Source organism: Bacillus rossius, chromosome 2 (genome assembly GCF_032445375.1).
Source record: "Bacillus rossius redtenbacheri isolate Brsri chromosome 2, Brsri_v3, whole genome shotgun sequence".
NCBI lineage: Eukaryota > Metazoa > Arthropoda > Insecta > Phasmatodea > Bacillidae > Bacillus > Bacillus rossius.
The window spans coordinates 51,218,786-51,233,666 of NC_086331.1; the positions used below are offsets into that span (position 1 = coordinate 51,218,786).

The 14,881-nt window shown below is 39.0% G+C and overlaps 1 protein-coding gene across 3 annotated transcripts in view; it reads right to left on the reverse strand.

Moving 5' to 3' along the window:
• Positions 1 to 14,881, reverse strand: part of LOC134529281 (zinc finger protein rotund-like) — a 368,803-nt gene that overhangs the window by 102,100 nt on the left and 251,822 nt on the right. The window lies entirely within an intron of this gene.

A 14,881-nucleotide genomic window follows, 5' to 3' on the forward strand; every position in this document is an offset into this window, starting at 1 on the left:
AAGTTGGAAGCCCGGAGGGGAACGCACCGCTTCTTTTAGTTCTTTTTTTCTCTTTTTACCCGCAGTTTGAGCATTCGAGGTTCGCTCGGTTGGGTGCGATGACGCCGAAGCGCCCAGGGAATGCACCAACGAAAAACACAATAAAATAAATAAAAAAGAAACACAAGGTTCTAACTAAAAACACTGATATTTAAATTTATCGAGTGTGTTGTGTTAATCCTTACGCATAACTGTCGACCAAACTTCCCTAAGCCTGTTATTCAAAACATATACAGCTAGCTCTCTGTATGAGCAATTTAGTAATATTTAATTTAATTTTTGGGCGTTATAAATTTCAAACTCTTGAAAAGAAGAATGCAACATTATTAAAGAGTTGGTTCTAATTAAAGTTTGAACAGTATCCTAGTCAACTTCGGAAATAAATTAACCGGGAACTTTACAACCAACTTAATGGTGAGTTGGTGAGTTTGATTCCTTAACTATAACGTAAAATACAAATGTTGTATTGTTTCACGGCAGTTTTACCTTTCTGTATTGTATCATACTAAACACGACATTAATGATTATAATTATGTATGTATAGTACTAGTCTTGTAATCAAGCTCGGAAAGAAAAATCCACGACTGCAAACGATCGACCACTTAGGCGAAGTTATAAACTGTAACATCCTGCAAATCCACTCGCTACTTACAAAGTCGCTCGTTGTAATGACGCAGACAACTTAACTCACGTGTCTATTTGGTCCAACAAGTGAAATTAAACAGTGAGCGTTTCCTGTCTTCTTGCCATGTGGGATTTAAGATTGGTCGATTAAGTCTCGGTAAATATATGACTAGCTAAATATATTTTTAAAAAGTAACGTGGTTGTGATAAATTTTAAACACAATAGAAAAATAATTTTAAGGAATGTGATTAAAACAAGATGAACTAACCTACTGTGAAACTTCTTGCTCTCGAGAAGACGAGTCTATTTAAGGATCGTGAAATTTCCGCTGGCTGAGCGAGTGGCAATATGATCATTTGCGTACGACCTTTCTTGGCAACTATAGTATAGAGCACGTATAATAGCTATTTCATGTTTATTCACTCTGTTTGAAAAGTTCCGCAAATTTGTCAAAATTTGATTTTTATTACCTAGCACACACTCTGCCGAAACGTGTTTAGCATTCTATGAGAATGAACCAACACGCGGAATGATTTTCGTTATGATACTTGAGAATTGTGAGCCAGGGTATTAATCAATCTCGTCAAAGGTAAAAACCACCGAAATAAGGTGTATGCCGATTAGAATAGGCCTTAGTTATTGGTAAAAAATGACTATTTTTCTTCACTGACAGATGAAGTAGTTTTATTCCTAATGAAAGCATTTCAAGTTATAATGATAATTTTCATTTAAGTGCAGTCCCACGCAAAAATCACAGACACGGATATTTTTCGCACACATATTTTCTCCGTATCGTTTGTCAAATAAAAAGTTTGATAGTGTTGTATACGTTCTCAATATCCGAATTTCCATTAACAGTTATTACAAGCGGGAATGTCAAAGTTGATACAAATTTTCCGCCGAAACTCAAGCCAACAATGTTTCTACACACAAAACCTTGTTTCGCAAGCGACTTTTCAGACACGTCAAAAACGTACGACAGTTAAACAATCAAACTAAAAAAAAAGATTGTAATTGATTTGGTGAAATGGCAAAACGAAAGAACCCGGCTTCGAATTCCGGTCCAACAATCATAATTTTAGCTACCCATAGCTTTCCGCAATCACTCCAAGAAAATGTTGGAATGGTTGGAAAAAAAAATAACGGACGATTACTTCAGCAGTTATCCTGACGTTTGGTAGTTGTGCGTGTCTCTCGAATTTACGTCAGTGTCTACGAAACTTACAGAGCTCAAATTAAATTCATACACACGGCCAAAAAGAGATTCGAAAATTCAACCCAGAATTAGAAAAATTGGAACAACTAGCTACCCCAGCACCGATGCGGACATTTTCTTGAACAAATATGGCCGTCAGACAAACCAATTTTACGAGCATATTTAAATATATATATATATATATATATCCGGCTGCCGAGATGAGGACGTAAATAGAGACTTTTGGAACTCCCGTGCAATTCAGACTGTGTTTTAGACTTGAAATCTCTGAAATTCGTGGTTGCGACACTTTTTTCTTTGCTGGCTACACGTTCAGTCAGTGTAGCCAGTAACACACCTGATTTGGCCAATAAATATGAGGTTGTTGTAATCTAACGTGACTCATGAGAAATAATTGTCATATTCCTATAACTCCCTGATATTAATGTTTTAAATATCAGTAAAAATACCTGGAAGTATCACATATATTACAACTGCTCCAAATGTAAATGAAATAGTAATATTAGTTTCATATTTTCTTTTTTCTTATTAACTGAAGGCAAACAGCTGGCAAGTCTTACAAAGTGTTCAGAATAGCAGGAAAAAGCGTTCCAAAATGCTTGTCAATAGACGCAACCTCTCGTGATGCGGCGCCGACGGATGTTTTCTGAACTCGGGACTAGCCCAAACCGCGGATACTGCACAGTGCGCACTTTGCGTCACGGAATCTGTTCCGTTACCTCGACCAGCGGCCTATGCGCGAACTCGACGAATACGGTCGCCGAGTGTCGGGTGCATATCACTCACAGAGTTAGATAGCGAGTTCGCTCGAACCACACTACGGCCTACTTGCACAGTTCAGACTTGAGGGAAACGAAGGTATTACACCACTTGAATGTTTTTGCTTACACTGGCTATCACTGTTAGTAAAACATATCCATAAAATTACGGAAAACAGCTAGTAAAGAAATCTCTAGATACATCCGTAAATTTAAATAAAAATATCTGGTAATAAACATAGATTTCCGTAAAAGCAAATAAAAAAATATTTTTAGGGTTTATGAAACGTAAATTTAAGAAATATACTATACTTTCTCGGTGAAACAAATCAATTATGTATACTTAAAGAGTGTCCCAAAACTTAACAACATGCCGAGATAAGTTGACAGGCCAATTAATTACGGTTCTGAATTTTAAAAAAACTAAAACTCAAAAAGTGCGTAGTTTTCAAGTTAAAAGATATTTTTTTCAATTAAATTGTTATTAATAATAGGGTAATATTATTGTTGCAGAGAGCAATTTTTAGTTACAGTATCTCATAATTTGGTGCAGGGTTATATGCATATAACTCGAAAACAACATTGATTAAATTTTGGTTTTCTGTTTGATTAAGATTCGTAATTATTTGGCCACTGAACTGTTATCGGCTTGTTTTTTGGAACATAACTAATATATGTGTGTGTGTATATATATTATATATATGTGTGTGTGCAAGTGTGTTGGCTGTGAATTCAGATAAAGATTAACATTATGCTATTTTAACAACTGCAAATATTATTCCCTCACAAAATGGAAGGACAATGTTTGATTTTTATAAACATCTATCTTCAATTATTAGCATATTTCTGTCATGTTAAAGACTTTCAAGTGAGTTTGACTTTTATTGGTGCTTTAGTGCTTCATTTATACATCGCAAAAGGACATGCTACATGTTTCGTGCTACACCGACGTTTAAGAACGTTTAGTAAACCTTCGTTGGTGTTTGCCCTCGACTCCCGAAGCTGAAAGGAAAACAGATGGGAAGGTCCGTGTTTGAAAATATTCGAAATCAGACATTTGTTCCCCATATTATGGACTATGTTTTTTAATTGTGGTATATTTCCTTAATATATCCCGTAAATTTACGGAGATATATAACATCGTAGATTTCTTTTACCTGCCAGTGCAAGTTAGCCTAAGATGCCAGTTACACTTGAACAAGAAATGGTGGTTTAACGCGAAAACATTTTGAGCGAAGAAAGTTTAAAATGCACTGTAAATTAGTCTTAGGATTTTGGTCACCATTTTCTGACGAATCGTGGACGTACTGTAAAATGGCCACTGCATTCTCATTGGCCCACTATAAAGCAGGACATGCTTCTTCCGGCAATCAGAGCTGATAAGTATATTCACATTAAAGACGTGAAAAAAGGTTTACTGAAGACAGTCAAAATTTTCTGTGAGACATCACCATTTCTAATTATTACACCTAGGAGTAAATAGAGAATCTGTCGATTATCTTATAGCAAAAATGTTCTGCGACAAAATTATTTACAAAACACTGTAGCCTAATTAATCACAATACGTTTAGAGACACGCTTATTCCACGTGTTTATTTCCCTCAGGGTTAGACTAAATAGTCATATACATATTCGAAACACTACAGTGTGCCCATTCGTCACTACCAGTGTCCTGTGGAATGGTTTGCCCATATGATTGGTTCTCCCTGCTCTCCTCAACATGTTCATTGGCTGTTGTCATCTATAGAGACAACGACAGCGTTGCAAAAACATACAAGTGTTCAGAGTTTAAATTTTAACTTAAAGAGTATGCGAACTTTCCAGGTCACTTACTTATTGTTGAAAAACAAATCTTTTTAACATGGCACTGCTATCCTCAGATGAATAATGGACTATGCATAACATAGAAACTTATTTATCACTTACTCAGTTAAATGCGCAAACAGCTTCTTTGCTTAATAACACAGACTGAATAAAATTGTAGTTGGTTTTCTGTGAAATACAGCACAGACCTGCAATAACTTGACCCAAAAAAAAAATTCTTCATCAGAATCAATCTTATAGTTTATTTATACTTAGGAAATAGGGCGGTAAATTTCGCATTATTTTATTGTACCAGGATAAAATTTACATGCTGTTTTGTAATTAAGTCGGTGCCAAAATGTCACCTTCCGTTCGGGACACATGTGATTGTTCATTTATATTTTGTAATCTTGTTATTGGTTTAGACCTTTAGAACATGCCAAAGCTTCCCATTATGTTATGTCAACGATTTAAGTGTATACCGGTATGTAGTCTAGCATTTCTCCCAATAATTACGTGAATTTCACAGGTCGGTATAAAAAAAACTAGATAACCCGAAAAAATTCGCGGGTTCAATGACCTATGGGATACGCTCTGAAGTCCTCTGTATATCGGGGCAAACGCCACATGTTCATTGGCTGCTGACTTGTCAGACGTCTCAAGTGGGTCACCTGTGAATCGTTGCCTCTTTAGTTGACTGTTTCTAAATGGCCCAGTGACCTCCAGATGAACAAATAGCAGAAGCAGCACAACTGTATAAATATTTTAATGTTAGCCTATCGCGAAATGAAACCACGAAATGTTCCTGTCTCTATTAAAACCGATCACCTGATTAGAATATGTTGACTTATTGTTAAAACAACTATTATTTCACGAACTCTTTGGTTTTTAAATTTCCTTTCAATAAACAAGTTCATTAAGATTGCTCAATGTTTGAAGGTCTGTTCAAAATAATTCCATATTTTAAAATGTATTGCACTTGGATGGTTCATTTTTTTTTCTCCTTGTTTATCAGTATCTCGGGGTCATCCAGGGCATGTCAAGATAACGGTGGATCCATCGCGGGTACAATCAGTAAAATAAGGCAGATTTTTGTGATTCAAGTCTGTGCATTTTACTGATCATAGACGTGTGGCATGTCTCAAGGTCCTCAAGATACGTGCAACTAAAAGAGATAGGATAGTTTAGTGAATCGATACGGCAATAAGTTCACTTCCCAACACCGTAGACTTTGATCACAGAGGTGAACAGAAACCAGTGTCTGCACCATGGGGAAGATTACCAGCGATAAGGGCTTGATATCGGAGGCGAGCAAGAAACAAGCACTGCACCATGGGACAGATTATCAGTGGGAAGAGTTTGATCCCGGGGCGAACAGTAACCAGGCGCTGCACCACGGGGCAGATTACCAGAGGGAAGGGCTTGATTTATGGGGTGGAAAGGAACCAGGCATTGCACCATGGGGCTGATTACCACAGGGAAGGGCTTGATATCGGGGCTAGCAGGAACCAGGTGTTGCACCACAGGGAAGGTTTCCAGTAGGAAGGGCTTGATCCCAGGGCTAGCAGGAAACAGGCGTTGCGCCACGGTACAAGTTACGAGTGGGAAGGGAATGATCCTGGAAGCCTTGATCCCTGGTTAAGTAGAAACCACGTGCATATTAAATGGGGCTGATTACCAGAAGGAAGGGATGATAATGGGGCGAGCAGGAACCAGGCGATGACAATGGAGCAGAAAATTAGTGGGCAGGGCTTGATTCAGGATACGAGCAGGAACCAGGCGATGCACCACATGGTAGATTACCAGCAGGAAGGAATTGATTCCGATGCAAGCATGAACCAAGAGTGGCACCATGGGGCTAGCTACCAGTGGGACGTGCTTGATCCCGGATAAGAGCAGGATCCGGGCACTTTGCCACAGGGATATTACCAATAGGAATCGATGAATCCCGGGGCGAGTGGAACAAGGTGCTGCACCATGTGGCAGGTTGCTATCAGGAAAGGTAAGATCCAAAAGTTGAGCAGGTTCCAGGCGCTGCACCATGGGGCAGATAACCAACTACCAGCGGGAAGAGGATGATACAGGAGGCGAGCAGGAACCAGGAGTTGCACCACGGGGCAGATTGCCAGCTGGAATTTGTTGATTCCAGGCCAAGAAGGAACCAGGCGCTGCACCATTGGGGCGGATTACCAGCGGGATAACTGGATTCCGTAGGAGAGCAGGTACCAGATGCTGCAACGTTGTGCAGATTACCAACAGGAAGGGCTTGATCCCGAGGCGAGCAGGAACCAGGCATTGCACCACAGGGTAGATTACCATCAGGAAGGGGTGGACCCTGGAGGCGATCAGGAACCAGGCAATGGACTTCGGGAAGATTACCAATGGGAAGGACTTGATCCTGTAGGCGAATAGGAACCAGTCCATGCACCGTGGGTCAGGTTATCAATTTTATGGGTTAGATTCTGGAGGCAAACAGATACCAATACTAAGTGCTCCACCACAGGTCAGATGACCAGTGGTAAGATGTTGACCCTGGAGGCGTGTAGTAACTAGGCAACGTACCACTGGGGAAGATAACCAATTGGATGGATTGATCCTGGAGACGGACAGAAAACAGTCGCTGCACCACGGGACATTTTACCAGCGGGAATGGCTTTATTCCACTGGCGACTAGGAACCATGTGCTTCGCCATATGGTGGATTACCAGCGGGAAGGGCTTTATTCCAGGTCGTGCAGAAACAGGTGCTGCACCACAGCGCAAATTACCATCGGGAAGGGCTTGATACGGTGGCAAGCAGGAACCAGGCGCTATCCGGCTGGCAACTGTTTTTGACCTCACCTTTTTCCCACACACTCCCCTTTCGGTTGCTATTTGTACACAGACTTATGGCTTTTCGTCCAAATCTCTGCCAAACTAGATGCAAATTGTTTACGGCCAGCTGGATAGATATAGGCGATGACTCGTCGAAGTTCAACGAAAAGTGCAACTTTCAAAATGGGGGCCCCGATGGAGGAGAGTGAGTTATTGAGACCCTTACCTCTAATCCTCGGGCAAATTTTAGCGAAGCGACGTAACAAATTTGCATTTTTCTTTGCACTGGAAACGACTAAGTGTTTTCCGTCATTATATTGAATTAAAATCATTTAATGTTTTAACATATACAATATTTATTTTTGGAATGTTATTGCGTACTTAAGTGTTTATTATTAGGAACTGGAAAAATTCGCTTTTTCAATTACCTCTAGGATAGGCTCCACTGTCTTTGACGTACTTGGCCAAATTACACCATCTCATTGGCTACTGACTTTTCTGGCACCTTTAAACTTGGGTGCTTTTAATTCGATACTTTTGTTTGGTATTTTTTATTGCCTCAGAGTCCTTTTGATGAACTGTGGCCCAATCACAGAAGCAGCAAAAAAGTAAAAGTATTTTGATTCCAGCGTATAGCGAAATTAAACCGTGAATTTTCCAGTCTCTATTTGTTTTGGGCGATCGAAAAACTATTGAATATTTAGTTTTATTATTAACATGTAATTTTGATGCGTGAAGTTTCACTTTTAACGCATGTAGCAGCTACGCAACCATAGTTTTTAATTGCTCCATGCTTGCACAGTGGGAGAGTTTGAGTTTTTTTAAAATAAATGATTGCTAAGCAAGCATAACGGTTTTCCGCGAAATTCTCTGGGACTATATATATGACAAAACTTTGTTGCATGGTTAGTATTGTTTCGTGATAGGTTAGGTTTCTCTCATATTCATGTCTCGCTTTGGTACACGAATCACAGCCATTGTTTGCGGCAGCAAGCGCTTCATTTACGTCTCGGCCATATAAGTAGGAAGTAAAAAAAATTTGAAGGTTTCTGTGACCTCTATGGGATGTACTTTCCCGGGAAAAGTCACCTGTTCCAGTGAACTGATACTGCTGTCGATGAGGGTTTCGTATTGGCTCACAGTCCTACACGTAATGTTCAATTCGCTGATTAATTTCGTGATATGTAAAAATTCTAATAATTGTAACTGTGTCTTTCGTCTGATATTTTTTCACTGTTAATCTGGAGGAATCTCGGCCAATTAGAAACCCTCAATCAACGAAGTATCGACTCACGAGTTAGCCAGTTGAGAATCATCACGGGTCAGCCAGTTGAGAATCATCACGGGTCAGCAGTCAATGAACAGTTGACCATTGTCCAAGTATGTAGAGTATCATGGAGTTTATTCTGGAGTTCATTTAAGTAATACTAAGAAAACTAAAAATCAACAAATACGTTGGATAATGAATTTGATATCCCTACTCTTTATTTCAAATAAAGATGCAATTGTAACAAATACTCTTAAATAATGGGAGGTAGTATTTATAATTTGATATTATTTAATTTTTCTAAGCATAGCTTTAACCATAGTAAGTAAATGTGTTCGTGTAAACGATGGAAAAATCTTAGTTAAAATTAAATATGTGTGTGTTAATTTTTTTTTTAAATTGTCTATCTCATGAAATGAAAAGGAGGTAAGTGTGATGATTTCAAGGTAAAATATATACTAGAACACTATAAAACCGAAGTTTTAAAATCAGACACTTGATCTATACTAAAAATTAAAAAGGCTTACGTATTTACACTTTAAAAAATATCATTCTTAAACGGTTTTCTTACGAATTAAATCTTTTATTTATTTAGAAAAAATATTTGGTATTAATCACACACTTTTCTTTAAATTGTAAGGTTTTAGCATTAACCGGAAATTACGTGAGTGAAGCCACGGGTTTTAAGCTAGTTTACAATAAAAATGTCGTTCAGCTTCAATTTCAAAGACTTATACCCGCCTTGGGAAACATCGTATTCATGTACTCAACCTATTTTGTCGCGATGAACGTGCAGCTGAAGTTTGTCGGTGAAGCGAACTCGGACACGACCTAGGTTGAGTACGTAACTCCTCCAGAAGTGGAGTTGTTATTGCCACCGTCGTCGTAGTCGAGGCGGGTGTCCGGGCCCGGCGCCGAGGCCCCTGGTCGCCTCGCAGGAGCTCCACGGGCCACGGGCCCCTGCGGCCCGTTCCGCAACCACACGGAAACAGATACGGATCTTACGGAACAGAGTTTCTACACTGGCAATGCTGAGCTCCCTCGTCTACGTCTTTCCGTACGACCAGAAAAAGCAGAGCAGGTACTTGGCTACGGTGGTAGCCATGTTGATTTATGTTCTGATTACGTTAAAATGGTTTAATGTACGAGAATATATAGTGTTCTATTATTACTTTGTCAATTGTTTTTATTATGTATGTCAATTCTGCCAGTTTTATAATCACGGAGAATTGTTTGTAATATTTCGTAACCTTCCAATGCAATCTCATAAGTTGCCATTTTTTTTTTTAAATTTCCCTGCATCGTGGAAGCAGCAGACGCAAAAGTGAAAATTTCCGGGAGATCCATCGCCGTTTCCATGCCAATGTAGAACGGATCCGGACCCGCAAGATATTTCGTGTTACTGTCCGTCTGTCACTTCCACAATGCTCGGAAACGATACAAACGGCAACCAATGAGATCGAACCTCATTGTTATAGAAAATGTATTTAATTAAAAAAATTGAGATTCGAGAACGAAACTCGATTAAAATAATTTCCATATTTAGTGAAAATAAACAACAACGTAATGATGAAACACCAGATATTCTTGCACTCGAAACAATTTTTCATGTATTTAAAACCTAAACAATCATAGCTTCCACCGCTGCCAAATACTCGGTTTCTATTGGTCGCATGGATTATCGTGAACGGAAGACATGGGCACTGCCGAGCTAATCAGTACGGCTCCGTGTCCTCATGCGTGCCATTGTAGATAATCCGTTACGTTAGATCCATTTCCGTTTACGTGATACGTATCCGCTTCCGTGTCCTTGCATAACGGGCCTATGATGCGTCCAAGCATGCGTAACGTAACCCATGCGCGTCCTTGCACTCGCCCGCGTGAACGGGCGTCTGTAACCCGTTGCGAACATGTCATTGTGACATGGATGACTCGCGTGTCGCAACGCAACGTCCCACACTGTTAAAATGTTTTGTGAACGTTACTGAAATAAATATGTAAAATTACAGATATTTGTAAATTTGTACATTTACACGAAACTAAATGTATCACTACAAAATAATTGTTTCCAATAATACTGGGTTCGGCTTCTTGCCCAGAAAAATTCGCGGATTATTTTCGCGTTATGCCATAATTCAAACACATGTACCTTCATATTACTTTTGTAATTGGCTCACAGTTAATCTGAAGGCCTTTGAGCCAGTGAAAAACCTTCAACAAAAGAAGTATCCAATCGGAAGGCTGCCAGTTGACAGTACCTAACATTTAGTGATGTAATTTGACAAAAATATGTGTGAAAAATTTGGAAAATTTAGTGGCACGAATTTCTTCGAAAATAGTTTAAAGTGTAAGAGAGTTAAAAAAAAAAAATTATTAAAACTGAAATTGGCATAAACAATATTTAAGTGAGGTTAAGTACTGTTAATGTAGTCGTGAAGTTGGTATTAATATATATATTTTTTTTTGAATTTTACGGGTGGATTTTCACCCTCCCGTCACGAGCTGTTTTGCCGATTAATTCTGTTGGAACGCCACCAGCAATGCTCCGACATAACACCGTCAATGCGCCTGTGAGTTATAGGAGCGGAGAAGCTTGTACGCAGCAACTAAACAAGAATCCAGTACATTTGACCGCCACGTCACCCAGAAGTCTGTCCCGCGTGGAAGACGAGCTTGGTTAAGAACTTTCTGGGCCTGGAAGTACGTTGGCCCGAGAGGTATACGGACCCTCGCCTGGAGCCGAGAAGCAACTCTACCAAATCCGAAGTATTACCACCCGCAATCGCCGCCCACATCACGCTGCCCCGGCTAACAGTAATTACGCCCAAGGATTTCGTCGTCAGTAGTGGTAAGCCTAACCATCCTCAAGTATTAGTGACAGACTTATAAGAACTCGCTCAGCGAGTGGAAAGTCTTTAACTTGAGTATCGGGCACGTAACTGACGAACCGAGCATTACGGCGACGGTAAGGCATGTCTTGTACCGAGCATTGTCATGTACACCCAGACCCTATTCGGCAACACATATCGTATGACCGACTACTCTCACCACTGATGTGTTTCCGAATGGTTTTCACGTCTCACACACAACAGACAGCGAGTTGGACAGAGAATGATTCCTACGTTTTGTAGTACCAGAGTTGAGGAGAACGAGTGTGCTGTTCTGGAAGCAGTCACTGTGGATCTCACTAAGGAACGAGTGCTCGGTACCGTTGAGACGTGCTGAGAAACGGAACGAGTCCGGGCTTGAAAGCCATGGACGTCACCTGAACGAGTAGAAGGGGCGAGTGGACCACTGGCTCGTGAAGTCGTTGGACTCCTAATGTTGGATGGCACAAGAACTTTACAAAGTGAGTAACGGTGTCAGTAACAACCGCATTTGTCCCGGTGGTTTTTTGTTAACACCTTTATGACAAAAACCTATTGTAAAGTTTGCCATTTATCTTTCTACAGTATTAAGGCTTGCAATTGGCGTTGTTAATTGTTGTCATACTATTTACGCCTGACCATATTGGCACATTATTTCTTTGGCTGCCCCTTGAATGAAAGTAATGCATAACTTTTACTAATTAGGCTTGAGCTCCTTTTTACATGATTTTGTTTGAGGTGCAAATATTTAATGTCAGCTTTTTGCTGTTGTTAAAGCGAGCTGGTTTTTTAATTTTCATCGTATTTCATAAGTTCGCCATCCGGAAATCAAACCAGTTGACAATTGTAATTTTGTTCATTTTGCTGTAATAGTTGACTCACTTGCATTAAATCATTCAAAATGAAGCCCTTCATATACTAAAAAAAGGTAGCCATAATTTGTCGACTTGAGTACGGGGATTTATTGAATTTTTTCCGAAGAGATGTATACTAAGCGCCTGTACCTAGGCTTAATATGTTGCGTAGTCTAATTCCAGGATGCCTATGGACCAGGCGTCCGTTCCATTCCCAGGCGGCGACCTTCTATGCAGATGGGTTAAATTAACTGGTAGAGCGTTGTGAAAAGTGCTTGGAACTGAATGGCGACAATGTGAAAATGTGATGTATGTACATATGTACTAAACTAAAACTTTTAGTAAAATCTTTTTTCATGAGTTAATTTTTTTTAATGACCAAACTGTACTTAAATTCCAGACCCGCCTCGTATAAAAATATGGCTCCAGGAAAAAAAACGTAATCGATTTAGGAGTCTTCGTTCAAACCATATAGTGCAATTTAATACAGGAATTTGTTAATGAATTAAAAAATATTTATATTATTATTTGGTGCTGGTTATTTTCCTTAACTATGCTGATAGCTCATTAGACTACAATAAAGTATGCCCGAGCCGTTCGTGAGGATAGTCATTGCCGTATTAGGCCGGGCCACTCAGGACACGCAAACTTCCACACACAACTGCCGTGATTCGAGTGCCAACAGTAAACATTTAGATATCTGAAAGACACTTCACCGGTTACGAAGCACAAACGACGTTACCATGTTTCGACAAATGCAGGTAGTTTCTAAACAGTTCGCGAAAAATACATGGCCATAATAATTATTTCATCAAAGAAACGCACTTACGTCACACAATGTTCAACAGCAGATCACGGCGGCCATCTTGGATGACCTTGACCATCAAATATTCATCAAACATAATTCAAAAAAATAAAATTTCTCAAAATTCCTAGATATTTCCCCATTTCTAAGGAAAAATTTCTATTTTTAGGAAATAATTTCTCATTTTGCTCCCCAAAAATGCCAGATGTTCTCATTGAGGCTTAAATTCCCGATGAGCAAGCCTCAAATAAGCCTCTTGTGGGGAGCTTTGACCTTGATCTTGACCTCGGCTGCCCTCGTTGCACTTTTCGTTATGACCACCATCTCAAAATTCCATGATTTTTGCCAGAATTGCCAATAAAATTTTAAAATTTATAAAAAGTTAAATAATAAAATCTTGATGAAAAGAACTTACATAATTTAGAAATTTGTCCGACATATTGAAAATCCGTAAATAATATCCGATTTTATTGAAAATATATTTAAAGTTTAATAAAAAACATTATGGAATCCTCACTTCGACCACAGCGAAGTCAATCAATTAAAAATGGCGACGGATCCTTCCTCCATGGAAGCCACCCGCAGACTGACCTCCCACCACTCAATCCAAGGCAGATATTATGGCCAGTATGTCGTAGGGACAGCCATCTTGTTTTTGTTTGCTGGAGTCCACTGCCGACATATGTTTTGTCTGCTAGAGAGTACTGCCACCATATTAGTTTAATTTTTACCTCTAGAGTATAAGAATAATTTATTTTCAGAACGCCCGCCATCTTGAAATCTGTCCACCATCTTGAAAATCTGTAAATTTTTAGCTAGTTAATAGGAAAAAAATTACAAAATTCATAAAAAAATCATTTGTTAACATAATGATTGACTAGATCGCATACAGTCTGTCTTCGATCCTTGTCTGATGCAAAAAATTTTATTCTAGGTAAAAACCACTTATTTAATTAAACTTGTTCAAAATACTAAAAGTGGTTTACGTTCCTCATTTACCACCTAACACGTATCTAATGAACACACCATGCACACATTGAATACGCAGTCACGAGAACTCAGTCTTAGTAAGAAATAAGAAATCGAGGAATAAAACAATCATTTTGAAAATCCAAAATAAAAAATATATTTTTATTTCTATACAAATGCAGGTAAAACAAGTAAGGTATTTAGCCAGATTTCTCAGTTATTTGAGTATGAAAGTTACTTCGTAGAGGTGCGAGTAGTTTCCTCCGCTTATCGATTTCGTCAGTAGTCTCAGGCGATCGACAAATTATGTTAGGATCTTCCCATAACTTATAATCAATCTCTTATGCTATCGTCATCTTCCGCGCGCGGGGTCAATGTTTATTTTAACGTACCGGTAGACGTGCCTCGTCGGGGCAACCTCTGCTTTTAGCCTTGAGAATTTTTTAAAAACTTATTCATTAACGAGCACGAATTTAGGTACTTTGACTAGTCGTTCGTGAATATTTTTAACTTCACATGTATTGGAAGATATTATATAATCAAGGAAAACATAAAATACAAAGTTGGCGTGCAGGTATCGATCAAATGGTCCTTACCACATAGTGACCGGCACATGGTGTGTGCTAACTTCTTTCTCCTCTGTCCTGTTGTTTCATGTCATGTTGGTGTTTTTTTAGCTATTGTATCCCGAACCTAAGACTGTTTAATATATAATTAATCAATTTATTTAACTCTGAACTTTCTTATATCAAACCACGGACAGAAATCGATCGGATCATTAATTATTTTAACAGGCAATTTTTTATGATAATTTTTGGAATTTTCCCCAAATTTCTAGGTCAATAAATACGAATTCCCAAAATGG